This window comes from Equus caballus, chromosome 2 (assembly GCF_041296265.1).
Source record: "Equus caballus isolate H_3958 breed thoroughbred chromosome 2, TB-T2T, whole genome shotgun sequence".
NCBI lineage: Eukaryota > Metazoa > Chordata > Mammalia > Perissodactyla > Equidae > Equus > Equus caballus.
Window position 1 is genome coordinate 84,255,234 of NC_091685.1, and position 14,509 is coordinate 84,269,742.

Below are 14,509 nucleotides of genomic sequence, written 5' to 3' on the forward strand. Positions count from 1 at the left end.
AAATTTTTTAATTGTTAAAAAAAATTACTACTCAAGCAGTAGTTTGACACTGAACAAGTTTCTTAACTTCATTGGGTTCCTGTTACCCGTAAAATGGCAAAATTGTGATGAAACAGGGATATGGGAAGGATTAGAGAAAATATGTGTGAAGTCATTCTATAGGAGAATCATGCTAACATAAATCACTAAATAAGTGATTAACACATTTATTCTATCTTCTCAGATCCACTAATGTTTTATATGTATGACACTTTTTCTTATGACTTTTCAAAGCCAAGGGAATTCTGATATACAGCAGGTGCTTGGTGCTCTAGAAATATAGAAAACATTCTTCACTTGAAGAACATTAATGCATACCAAGAAAGTAATATCTGTGTCAATAGTTAGGGTGGCTTTTATTCAATTACAAAATAATAGAGTTTACCACACAGCCCAGCGCAGTAAGATTCTATTTTGGTTTTATCTTACGTAATCCCATTAGCTAATAAGTTGCATGCCAGATTTCTTTAATAAAATATTAGAATAAAAATTGAGAGACTAATGTTAGATTGGAAATCTCTTTTTCTGCTCATTATATCAAACCTATTATATAAATCAAGGAAGGCTTATGTCATTGGAGTACATACTATTTTCTATAAATGCACATTATTCCCAATGTGGAAAATTTTTTAAAGAAAATAAACTCATAACAACCAAGCTGAAACAGAAATTCTATGGTATATCATTTTCTTTTCTTAGAATGCTAGATTGACAAATGATTAGTATTTGTTATACAAAGAATCTTGTCTCTAATCACTGCTTTTAAAGCTATTCTTTTCAATATTGAATAAGGGTTGACCCTTTTATCTACTTACCTTCTCAATATTTACTTATTTTGTAGAAAGTTTTAGGTGATGAGCCCAGAAAGGTGAGACACTAACAAGCATGTTAATTTTTGGACATTTGAGAAATCAAAGTAACTAACCTGGAGTCTGGTTAAAATTAAGTCAGATGTAGGGGGTTTCTGACAAGAGTAAAATGGATTCTGGGATTGACTGTGACACTTGTGCAACAATTGAATTAACGTTTTGAACAATGAGGAGATATCAGGGTGGCCTCATCCTTGATGAGAAGGAAGGGGTGAGCTTAGGAGCACAGAATTCACCCTATAGTAGAGGAAAGTCAAATTATCTGGGCTCTAACCTGTCCTACTTGGAAAGAAGATTCTGGAAGAAGACAGTAATGACCCTCATGATTTTTCTAATCCAGCCCTTAGTACTTTTCCCAATATCCTTGAGAAAAAGAACGACAAACTAATATAGCCATGAAAACTTAAAACTTTTAAGCACTGCTGGAGATAAATATCCAACCTAACCAAGAAAAAATTAATCAGGAAGTGTAGGCCTGGCCACACAGGAAAACAGCAGAGAGAAAACCTGGAGAACAGGAACAAATGTATCAGTGGTGGAGGCGTGGGCAGTGGAGGAGATGCCTACACTGGGCCAGGACTGGGAGGGTCAGGCAAAGCTAAAGCAGCGCTGAGGAGAACACCAGACACTCAGGACCCTTTAAAGGGTTGGCCTGCTGTCCGTTTCTGTCTAGCCTTCAAGCTAAGGATGGTAGTCACATTATGAAACAGTTGAATAAAATTCAAAAGAATATTTCATGATACATGAACACTATATGAGACTCAAATTTCAGTGTCCGTAAATAAATTTCCATTGGAACACAGCCATGGTGTGACATAATAAGAAATATATATTTGGTCTCTGCCCACCCTCCCCCTTTCCCTGTTTCCTGGCAGAGAGCTCCTAAAACCCTTGGACTCTCCAGAGTTAGTAAGTGTCTTTTTGTATGCTAATAAGTAACTGGTGCCTAGGGGCTCCTGAATAGCCTCAAAATGGGGTCTGGTTGCCAGGGGGAGCAACCCTGTGATTAAAGAGTTGGAATTTTCAGTCCCACCCAGATCTCAGGGGAGGGAAGAAGGTTAGTTACCAGTAGCCAATGATTTAATCAGTCATGCCTCCATAGCGAACCTCCATAAAAAACCCTAACTGAAGGGGTTTTGGAGACAGCTTGTGGGTTGATGAACACATGGGGGTACTGGGAGGGCTGTGTACCCAGAGAGGGCATGAGCTTCAAGTACTTTGCTCCATACCTTGCCCTATGCATCTCTTCCATCTGGCTATTCTTGAGTTGTATCCTTTTATAATAAACTGATAATCCAGTAAATTAATTGTTTTCCTGAATTCTGTGAGCTATTCCAGCATATTATTGAACCTGAGGAGGGGGTCATGGGAACTTCAATTTAGAGCTGGTTGGTCAGAAGTACCAGAAGCCTGGACTCGTGATTGGCATCTGAAGTGGGAACAGTCTCGGGGAACTGAGCCCTTAATCTATGAGATCTGACACGAACTCCAGGTAGATAGTGTCAGATTTGAATTAAATCACAGGACATCTGATTGGTGTTGGAGAATTGCTTGGTGAGGAAAATACACATATTTGGTGTGAGAAGTAAAGTACTGATAGCAGAGGAAAAACAGGAGTTTTTACTTTTACAGACTCATTCATTTATGTGTAGCCTATGGCTGCTGCTTTCAAACTGCAACAGCAGAGTTGAATAACTGTGACAAAGACCACATGGCTAGCAAAGCCTAAAATATTTACTATTTTGTCCTTTGTAGAAGCAGTTTGCAGACCTCTGCTTCAAAGGGCCATGTAGGACATCATACACATTATCTCATTTAATTTTCACAACAGTCCTAGGGGAAAAGGTGTATATGTGTGTGTGTGTCTGTGTGTTTTAGTATTTTTTACACAAGAAGAATGTGAAATATACAGTAACTAACTTGTCTGTGATCATTGCTAGTGAGTAGCAGAAACAGGAAATGAACGCAGGTCTATCTGATTAGAGAGCCAATACTCTGGGTGGCCTTGATAAATGAAGGTTTTTTTATATACCATGGTGATTATTACTCAAATTCCTCTGCCAATATATATAGTCTTGGAAAAGAAAGATTAACTTTGTCTGCTAAAATAGAAGACAGAAAGGAAATGGAAGGTGAGACTATTGGCTATGTCAATTGGGGGAATGATCCTAGATATTCCAGAAATGCAGGTATGAGAGACTCTTTCAAGAGGAAGTTCACTCTCCCAGTGAGCTCTAAGGAGACCCCATTTTGCAAAATTTTACTTTGAACCTCTCTAGTTTTAGGAACCAAAGTAGGATTAGAAGACAACTAGAAAGACTGTGGGTGTCTGACATAGTTAAAGGATTTTTATGATAAAGCAGAGGAATAAATTATAGGAAAGTATGTTTTTCAGAGAAATTTTATTTTAAAGTCCTAGGGAAAAGGCTAATAAAAGTGAAAGAAATGAACTAGATTAATGTCAACACAGAAGAAAGTTGTATTTTGAATAAGACCTCTTTCTTCTACAATTCACCCAACTTGCACAGTTCTGGAGACCCAGGGAAAATATGTCTCTGGAAGCTCCCGGGGGAATGGGTTACTGACTGGTTAGAGACTGATGGGCAGTCAGGGGCCCTCTTGAGTTCTCAGTTCAGTAGCACAGCTCTTTCTGATTCTCGAGAGAGAAAATGACCTTTTGTCACCAAGACTGGGACACAGATCCTTGATGCTTATACTGGAACCATGCCAGCACAAGAAATGCAACAAATTCCAACACAAATTCAAGTCATTCTGAATTTTTACATAACGATCAGTTTAGAAGAAATCATTACCAGAAATGAATTTTGGCTTCTGAACATGTACTTTGCAGGTGTATATCTGGCTACTCACAAAGTATATGTTGAGAAGGGCTGACTTCTTTCCCGTTAAATCCAAAGCCACAACCATATTCTTTTAACGCCTTCTCGCCTCTGATTGATTCAAATAGGGAAATTTAAAAGAAACTTTCCTATTCACAGTAAACTCCAAACAATTTTTCTTCTTCCTTTCAGTATCTCTTATATAAAAGTCAACATAAAGACACAGGCATTACATAAGAGAACTAGAAGAGATATTAGAGATTATTTATTGCAATCCTTCCCACTTGCAGATGACAGACGTCCAGATTTTACTATCTTGGCTCAAACCCCAAAGCTCTTGAGTATTAAGGTCAGACAGGAACTCAGGCAGTTTGACAATGAGCTCAGAGTTCACTCTAATATACTCTGATCACTTTCCTCAACTGAATCCTCCTTTTGTGGACCCCCAACTGCAGAGACTACTTTGAGGAAAAATTTAACACTTTATACTTTTAATTCAAGTTCCACACTTAATCATTTGAGAGTTAGCATAAATACTTCATCTTAGTCCAATCAGAGGCTTACTTTTCATCTACATATCACATTAATAACAATACACACTCTAGAATTGCTTTGGTTGTCTACAGTTTCTAAAATATTTTCCTAGGCTCTTTTTCATGATTGTCTCATCATCTTTTGTATTTTCTCAAGAAGCTCTCCTTAGTCCTTTTTCAATTCCCTAAAGATATTTTCTAAATAACCTTATTCCTTATCTTGTCTTTGCCACTTAATTGAAAATTAGGTACGTTTCCGGCCTTAATCTATCCAGCTAATGCAGATCACAATTTATCCAACTTTGGACTTCTAGTAAGTTATTTTATGCTGAAATTAAAAGACAGAATTACTGGCTTGAAGTCATCAGTATAAACATAGAAGGAATCTAGTAGCCGAAGTCCTTATTATCAAATTCACTCAAGCTTTTGCCTTTATTTTCCCTGGATCTTTCCTATGTGCAGACACAAATACACATACGTAAATGACACACGACTTGAGAAGAAAAATTCTTCAAAAAGTTTTCCTATATGTTTCCTTTTTCTATTTTATTTTATTAGCTATTTTATGTTTTATTATATTTATCATTTATTTTCCCTATTTTATTACTTTTATTATTTACCCTTTTTGGAAGAAAGAAATCTCACTATACATAGAAATTTATGAAGTTCACTAAGGTCTGCTAAAGAGACCAAGGATGCTCATGTAATTCCCTATCTTCCTTTTCCACTTCACTGTGAAATTAGCTAAATGACAAACCATACATGGGTCCTATAGTTCATTGCTTCATCAGAAGCACTGAGTACAGTATCACATATTATTGAGCATTCAATAAATATTAACTACGGTCAGTAAAATATGCTAATATTAAGCTGTTAAGTATAACCAATATACAGTGCAAAACACAGGCAAAAAAAAAGCCTTAAGATACAAGTAAAATGAGGTTAAATTGGAGTGTATAAAATGCTTTTCTTGAAAAAAGTTTTATAAGGAGTTATAAGTGAATTCATTTATAATTCAATCAATATTTGCTGAGCTTCTGAAGAGAATAAAACTCTTCATTTCTTTAAGTTTCTTCAAAGTCTAGAATGGGTGATATATATATTGGATTTTCTTAAACGGCTATAATAAAAAGTGGAGAATAGTTAGAGATAGAGGATTAATGATGTTTACAAGAAATATCACTTTTAGGCAGAGGTAGCAAAAGTATAACCAGGGAAGGCTTCCGGGAATGTATGGAATTTGAGCTTATTTTTGAAAATGCCATGGGTTTGGACATAAAGATGTTAGCAAAAGGGCGTGGCGTCGAGGGAGAACAGTGTAAGTGAATACGAGGAATGAAGGAAGTTGTGGGAAGGGGCAGGAAAGGATGGGTGCTAGAGATATTATAAAATTAAAGTTGGCATCATGTGGCAACTGACTAGATCTGAGGAACAAGATGACTCTGAGGTTTGTCTGGAAGGATAATGGTGCCAATAATAGAAAGAAGTAACAGAAGTAGGGGTGGGAGAGGGGATGTTAATTTTGTTTTGCATACATGGATCTTGAACTGCTGGTGGGACATCTAGATAGAGATGCATGTGAAAACTGAAATCTTTACTTAAGGAAAGCATAACAGACTAAAGATATGGCATTGTGGTCCTCTACATAGAGGAAGCCATTAAAGTCAGGAGTTTAATTCAAATTATTCAATATCAAAGGGCTGCAAGTAGAGAGAGAAGATGGCCAAATTTAATATTCAGGAGAACGTTCATATTTAAGAATTAGAGAAGCATGTTATGACTAAGATGGAGAAGCAGCAATCAGAGAAATATGATGAGAATGACACCGAAGAGGATATGTTCAAAAACAAGTGTATGTTGAGAATATGAAGAGGGTAAGGGGATGTATTACTTAGCTTAGGTTGTCATAACAAAATACCATAGACTGGGTAGCTTAAACAGCAGAAATTCATTTTCTCACAGTTCTGCAGGTTAGAAGTCTAAGATCAGGCACCAACGCGGTCCACTTCTGGTGAGGTCTATATTCCTGGCTTGCAGATAGCCACCTTCTTGCTATATCCTCACAGGACACAGAAAGAGACACTAATCTCTCTGCTGTCTCTGCTTATAAGGGCACTAATCCCATCATGAGTGCCCTACCCTGATGACCTCACCTAAACCTAATTATCTCCCAAAGACCTCACTTCCAAATACTATCACATTGGTGACTAGGGCTTCAACTTATGAATTTAGCTGAGGGTGGGTGACACAGGGGGGAATTCAGTCCACAGCAAGAGGACTGAAAAAATATGATTTGATTTTTAGATTAGAAAGACATTTATGACTTTTATGAGAAAAACATCAACAAGAATAGTGGAGTAAAAGTGAAAGGAAATAAGGTGTTACGGTGAGTAAATACTACAGTGTAATCAAGCAAAAGTTACATTAAGGCTAACAGATTGAGAAAAATTAAGTTTGAAAGAAGGATTTTGAGGATAGGAAACCTCTTGTTCTTTATTTCTATGTTATCTCTCTATATCTCTCCCTCTCTCTATATATATATCTATCAGAATATTACTACATTCTTACCTCTATATTGGTAGCTTTCTGTAAACGGAAATACTTACTATACAGTACACAAAGTTAGCTCAAACAAGGTCAAAGTATAGAGTCTTCTACTTCTGATAAGGTTGTATAAAAATCACAAGAGATTTCCACTCCAACACAAATAATATGAACTAGCTCGATAAGTTACACAATCATAGTTTAAAAAAATCTATTAAGAGAGCATCTATAAAAAACTAGAATTTGGGGCCAGCCTGGTGGTGTAATGGTTGAGCTAATGTGCTCTGCTTCAGCTGCCCAGGGTCGGTGGGTTCAGATTTTGGGCGCGGACCCACACACTGCTCATCAAGTCATGTTGTGGCAGCTTCCCACATACAAAATAGAGGAAGATTGGCAACAGATGTTAGCTCAGGGCCAGTCTTCCTCACCAAAAAAAACCCCCAAAACACTACAGTTAAAATCATACTTGAAGGTGAAAGACTGGATGCTTTCCCAGTAAGATCAGGAATAAGGCATGTATGCCTCCTCTCACTACATCTAATCAACACTGTACTGAAGTTAGATCCATGCCGTTGCAATAAGTTAAGAAAAAGAAACAAAAGTCAAAACAATTAGAAAGAGAGAACTAACACTGTTCCTGTTTGTTATATGTATCTATAATTGGTTATGTGGGATTTTCCAAGACATCTACAAAATAACAACTAGAACTAAGAAGCAATTTTAGCAAGATTGAAGACTGATACACAAAAGTTCATTGTAATTTCTGTACTGATAGTAAACAATTGAGAAATGATATCTTAAAAAAATCCATTTATAATAATTCAACAAATATAAAATGCTTAGGAAGCAACCTAACCAAAGATTTGCAAGACTTCTATACTGAAAACTACAAATGTTGGTAGGATAAATTAAGGAAGGCCAAATAAATAGAGAGACATACCATGCTCAATATTGTTAAGGTATCAATTTTCCCTAAAGAGGTTATACATTCAATGCAATCCCAATCAATATCCCAGCCAGCTGTCTTGTTAGGCATTGACAAAATGATGCTAAGATTTAACTGAAGACACAGAATAGCTAAATCAATACAAAAGAAGAAAACAACACTAAAAGACTTAAACACCTGATTTAAAACTTATTATAATGTTACAGTAATCAAAACAGTTTGCTAGTGTTTTGAAAGGAGTAACATAGAGATCAATGAATAGAGTCCAAAAACAGACCCACACTTGTATGTTCAATTATTCAACAAATGTATCAAAGCAATTCAATGGAGGAAAAAAACCTTTTTCAATAAATGATGTTGGAATACCTGAATATCCACATGGAAAAACATGAATTTTAATCCATACTTCCTATTACACACAAAAGTTAATTCTAAATAGACCACAGACCTAAATGTAGAAGTTAAACTATAAAATTTCTAGAATAAAATAGGAGAAAATCTTTGTAACCTTGTATGAAGCAAAGATGTTTAAATAGGAAAAACAAGGCATGAAACATAAAAGAAGATGATCAACTGAACTTTACCAAAATTTAAAAATCTTATGCTCTTCAAAAAGATGCCATTAAATAAACAAAAAGGCAAGTTACACACTGGGAGAAAACATTTGCCACATACATATAAGCAAAGAAATTAATTTCACAACTAAATAAGAAAACAATTCAATTTAAAAATGTGCAAAAGATCTGAAGAGACATTCACTAAAGAAGATATATGAAAAGCCAATAAATATCTCTTAATATCTTCAATATTATTAGTCATGAGGCAGAAACCCATCAAAATGTCTAAAATTTAAAAGTTTGACAATATCAAGAGTTAGTGATGATGTGGAATACCTGGAATTCTCACATACTGCTGGTGGGAATGTAAGAAGACACAGCCACTTTGAAAAACAGTTTGGTGGTTTCTTAAAATATTAAACATGCCCTATACTACACCCAGCTTTTCCATTTCTAGATATTTACTCAAGAGAAAGGTAAACAACAGATTCAAACAAAGACTTGTACGCAAATGTTCAAAGCAACTTCATTTGTACCAGCCAAAAACCAGAAACAATTCAAACATCTTTCATCATATGAATGAATAAAAAAGACATTGTACAGCCATACACACAAAGGACTATTACTCAGAAGATATATGCAACAAAGCAGATAACTATGCTAAGTGAATGAGACCACACACACGAGTACCTACTGTCATATTACTTTTACATAAAATATAGATACTGTAAACAAGTCTGTAAGTACAGTAAACAGATCAATGATTGCCTGGGGACAGAGGAGGAGGGAGGAACTGATTAGAAAGGGACACAAGGAAACTTTTAGGGATGACAGAAACGTTTTTTATCTTGACTGTGATGGCGGTTTCACAGGGGTATACATATGTCAAATCTTATCTAATTGTATATTTTATTTATGTGAGGTTTATTGTATGTAAGTTATATCTTAGCCAACTTGTTTAAAAAAAATTCAGTTGAGGACTCAAAGAAACCTAAATGAACTAGATTCCAAAGTAAGTAAATAAATAACAAGCCCCAGGAGAGATGACACCCATGGCTATTTTCATCCCAGATAAGTGGTAGAAGGTGACAGAATCTCCCATAGACAGGGGTCAAGAGAAGGTGGTTAAACTTTCATCAAACGTTTCATTACTGCATGATAGATTAAAATCCTGAGAAGCCCCAAAACTTAGACTGACTCAGTCTTCCACACTTGTAACCTAACATATATGTGTGGCATATGACACACCTCCCTGATACATGACACATGAAGAGGAAGAAAAATGCGACCGATGGTCAAGAGGAAACCGATAATAGAAACAGACCAAGAAATGGCCCAGATGTTGCTGTTATCAGACATACTCAAGAATCCAGTGGTATAGTTGGATAGCATGCAGAAATAGAGAGTTTACATTGAGAAATGGAAAGTAAAGAAAAAGAATCTATTGGAAATACTTAAAATAAAAATTGCACTATCAGAAATAAAAAGTTCCATTTAACTGGCTTAACATCAGACGAAAGGATCAGTGAATTTGAAGTCAGTTTAACAGAAATAATCCTAACAGAAACACAAAGAGAATAAAGAGCAAAAAATAGAAGAGCATCTGAAATCTGTAGAACAATAGCAAAAGGTCTAACACCCATGTATTTAGCGGCCTAAAAAAAAAAGAAGAGAGAGGAAATGGAAGGAGAAGAAATATTTGAACAGATCGTGGCTGGGAACATTCCATAGTTGATAACAGCATTAACCCAGAGATCCAAGAAGTTCCGCAAACCCCACACGTGATAAATACAAAAAAAATCACACCTAGGCAGATTGTTATCAGACCTCTAAAATTCAAAGATTAAAAAAAAAAAACCCAAAAAACAGCCAGAGTTTTGAAAAAGAGGAAGATAATGAAGAGGGGGGGAAATGATACTATTTTTTCCTTCTCACGTAAACAATAGAAACTAGCAAACAATGAAGCAAAAGTTTACAGGCTGAAGGAAGAAAACAAAAAACAAAAAAACCCCACCTGTCTACCTTAAATTATGAATCCAAAAAATATTCTTTAAGAGTTAATATGAAAAAAACTTTTCCTAAACATTACAATTATAATTTTAGATTGGTGGAAAATTTAAAGATACTTTATTTTAATTTGACTGAATTTCTATAAAATTCTTTCAAACATATTAATTTTCTTCTTGTTTTATTTCAAACTTCACAGGTCCTTGAAACCCAACTCTAAACCTCATTATGTTACAGAGTCTAATTCGACTACTGTATAAACAAATGCTATTGATCATACACAAAATCATTACAAACCACCAGAAAAACTTGTATATAAGCAGAAAAGATGCTAAAGCAGAGTATTTAAGAGGCTGGACCCCGCCTGGATACAAACACTGGTCCCACCGCTAATTCAATGTTATGACAATTAGGCAAATTGCTTTTCTACTCTGTGACTCTCTTTCTTCATCTGTAGAATAAGTGATGAGTAGAACATCTCTCAAGGGGTTCAATAAAAGTAATGCTGTTTGAACAATGCTTGGAATATAGTATGTGCTTAATAAATGTTGACTATTATTACTTGCTATTAGATATAAATTTATTCTAGCACCTTTACGTTACTTAGCTCAAGGCAGGGTTGACCCAAAGCAGTAGTTCTCAAAGTGTGGTCTGTAAACTCTTGGGGAATCCCGGAGCCCCTTTCACAGGATGTGCAAGGTCAGAACTATTGTCAGAACAGTACTCAGATATTATGTGCTCTTTCCACTTTCATTCTCCCAGAAGTATACAATGCAGCTTTGCAGAGACTATACGACATCTAGCAATGTCATCATTCTAACAGCTAATGGAATGAGTGCCTGCATGGAATTTTCTAAGGTACTAACTTTACGGTATATATGTATGTATTTTCAAGGATTAACTCAGTTTGCTCTCGGAATTTCTACTGTGTTCTTCCTAGCTAGCATTGGTTACACTTGCTATATAATCTCGGTAACCTCATTATTGCCCAATAAATCATTATTTTGAAATTCCCAAGTTTTTCTTGCACATACATGTAAACAGAAGAAGTACCTACACTTTGTTGTTTTACAGAAATATTAAATTATTTTAACTGTTCTGGACTTTAAACTTTCACTTAAACTGTTGTTTTAGAATTTAATCATATTTATTTTAACTTAAAGGAAAATGTATTTATATTTTTTCTTATATTTAAAGATGGTTTCTTGGCTTAACAAGAGGAGACTCGGAGACTTTATCAACCAACATATGCTCTATCTACATCTACCATGGTGAGCCTGACAGCTTTTAAATGCTTAAAACATTCCTGATGAGAGCAAGGGTGATATTAATGAATGTTAATTTTTGATACTGTATAGTAAAGTGTAAAGTGTGTCAACATGTGGAAGACCTGCAAAGCTCAGTCAACCAGCGTTTTCCAATCACCACGAAGTTACAAAATCATGAATGAATAAAGGATTCATTCAGGGAACAAAGGATTTTAATGGTTTCAGATTCCACATTGCGAGTAACCTTTAAGAAATGATCACGTCTCAAATTTTGAAATTTTTATAACAAAAATATCTACAATTACGAAAACATTATTATGCCACTCCACATTTTTCAACTATGTATCAGTTTAAGACTTTTTTTAATATACTTCAACCTAAACAACCTGAATTTGCCATTTGTTAAAAGCATTACCTTTATTTCAACCAATTATATAATGATCATGAGTTCTTTTTAAAAAATGCATAAATACTGCTTCCAAATTACACACTTTGAGTTTTAATATATTAATCATTTGGATAACACCATTTAGCTCTTCCACAGGCTATACCTTAGACGTCACACCAATGCTATAGCTGCCAATGCATCCTTCTCTCCAACATTGGACAAGACAATGTCTTTCCTCTTTAAAGTTTATATTCTGCTCTGGACTCCATCAGAACATGCTTTCTCCGGGGCCTTTCTTCATAATTACTCTGCTTGTTCCTTAGAATCTTTACTCTTTCTGTCTACCTGAATTCCTGAATTCATCCATCCATCCAATCACTCATTCATTCATATATGCTAGAAATATTTATTATCTATTACTACATTCTAAGGGATGAGGTTTCAGGAATTAAAAACACAAACAAACAAATAAAACCAAGCCAGCTCAAGATGGTTACGCAGTGTCTCAAGTAGGGGTTGAGGGGTAGACAGAATAAAAATGCACAAATTCAGTTCAGTATGATCTATCACGACATGTTGTGATGGGGACACAGAAAATCTGCATCTAACTTTAACATGGTAAATGCTTCCTCGAAAAAATGACAAGCTGAGTCTTGCAGAATAAGTATCAAATAGCAAGGCATAGATACAAGACAAGGCTCCTTTTCCAAGGTGTAGAAAGGTATGTGCAAAAGACAAAAATAGAGAAACAAAAAAGAGCACAGTGACAAATTACAGTGACGACAGTATGCCTGCAACATGGTATTTAAGTGAGAGAATGATCAAGACACTGAGCAGCAGAGGAAGGCAGTCAAGTATGGCTTTCAGATTACCCACTTGAGGTTATACACACCGCACGATTCCCACAACACTTAAAACGGTCTTTAACACGTGGCATGCAGCAAAAATTCTTGATAAACTGACCAATGATTGCTTATCAAGGAAATCTAATGTAAAGAATCATAACCATTTAACTGTGTATAAAATAGACTGTGACAACACGCAGCTACCAATTTCCACTATGCACTGAAAGAGATCCAATACTGAGATAAAAATAACTAAACCGACTTCACTCTGGTTTGATTTAGATAGATAACCAAGGATCCAATGTGCCGGTGAGGGAAAATGTTCTAACTACCCCCAGCTAGGACAGTTCTTCATTAGCAATGAAGAAAACTAGTAATAAGAAACAAAAGTGTGAAAAAATAGCTCTTTTCAGGACCTTCTCTAATTTCTTTTGACCTTCCCCTTCCTGTTTGAGCACCATATTGTTGCCCAATGTACCCTATTTGTAGCTTCCTTTCTTATCTGAGCCCCATACGCTGGGTCTTTTAGTTACCCTTTTCTCTTAACTTTAAAAGGCTGTGTCCAAGTACCATGCTCTTGACTGAAGGCAGAAGGTAACATAATAAAAGTGACTTTTGCTGTTGGGCGAACAAGGTTGTGCTGCTCCCCTGGGTAAAACAGTTATCCCATGGCCTCCAAGAGGTACAATCCAAAGGAGTTTTAGGCCACGGGACATGACCAACGGGAGAGAACCTTTTGCTGAGCGTGGCCTTTGATGGCCCTCATTTATGACCTTGCTCTTGGCCAAGCCAGCAGGTGAGCTCTAGGTGGTAACTCAGTCTAAGCCAGGATAAACTCTTATAGCTCCCAAGAAAGGGGGACAAAAAGGAGAAGGGAAAGGCTATAACTTCAGTTTGCTAACCAAGATAATTTGCTAACCAAGCAAAGTACAAACTCTATCAAGAAATACCACAGCTTTCCTACATACCACTGCTGAATTTTTTGGCATAAGACAACCCAGCAAGAGCTTACGAATATTACTCTGAGTAATCACCACAGAAAAGAACCAGAAATAGATGTTGTGGCACATTAAATTATTTGCCATAGAGGTGGACAAAGAGCAATGTTACTTACAATTAGTGGTTGCAAATATTTTGAAACATTAAAAGAAATGAAATTTTACCCAAACAGTTTTCACTGGGAGGACTGCTTTTTGCTAATCACATTTATAAATTTATAGTGCTTCTCCAGTGTAAGAATATTTCCTTTTAAATCCTGACATTATCAAGTATTGATAATGTTATTGGGTTTATCTAAATCTTTCCCATGTTACATTTTTAACCTTCTAAATACTTCACCCATGGTGCTATCTTGATTAAACTTTATGCTCACAAATATACAACTTGAAAGTTTCTGTTACACCAACAGAACACTGAAATTCCTGATCCTATGTTTTATTAACTTAACACGTAATATAAACTATATATCATTTAACTACTTACAGCATATTTGAAGCTGCAAAGTGATTGCAAATTGAGAACAATAAGCAGCTAACAATTTCAGTGCATACACATAAAATTAAACTAGTGAAGTACAAAACTTCTCTAATAAAAACACACAATATTAAAGTTATAGGGTTTCTCAACCTTACAGATGGAAACAACTGATGCAAGGTAAGAAGCCAAGTCATTTC

General features: G+C 35.6%; 1 protein-coding gene across 10 annotated transcripts in view; it reads right to left on the reverse strand.

Annotated features, from left to right (window-relative positions):
• GUCY1A1 (guanylate cyclase 1 soluble subunit alpha 1) overlaps nucleotides 1-14,509 on the reverse strand; it is a 63,757-nt gene that overhangs the window by 41,035 nt on the left and 8,213 nt on the right. The window lies entirely within an intron of this gene.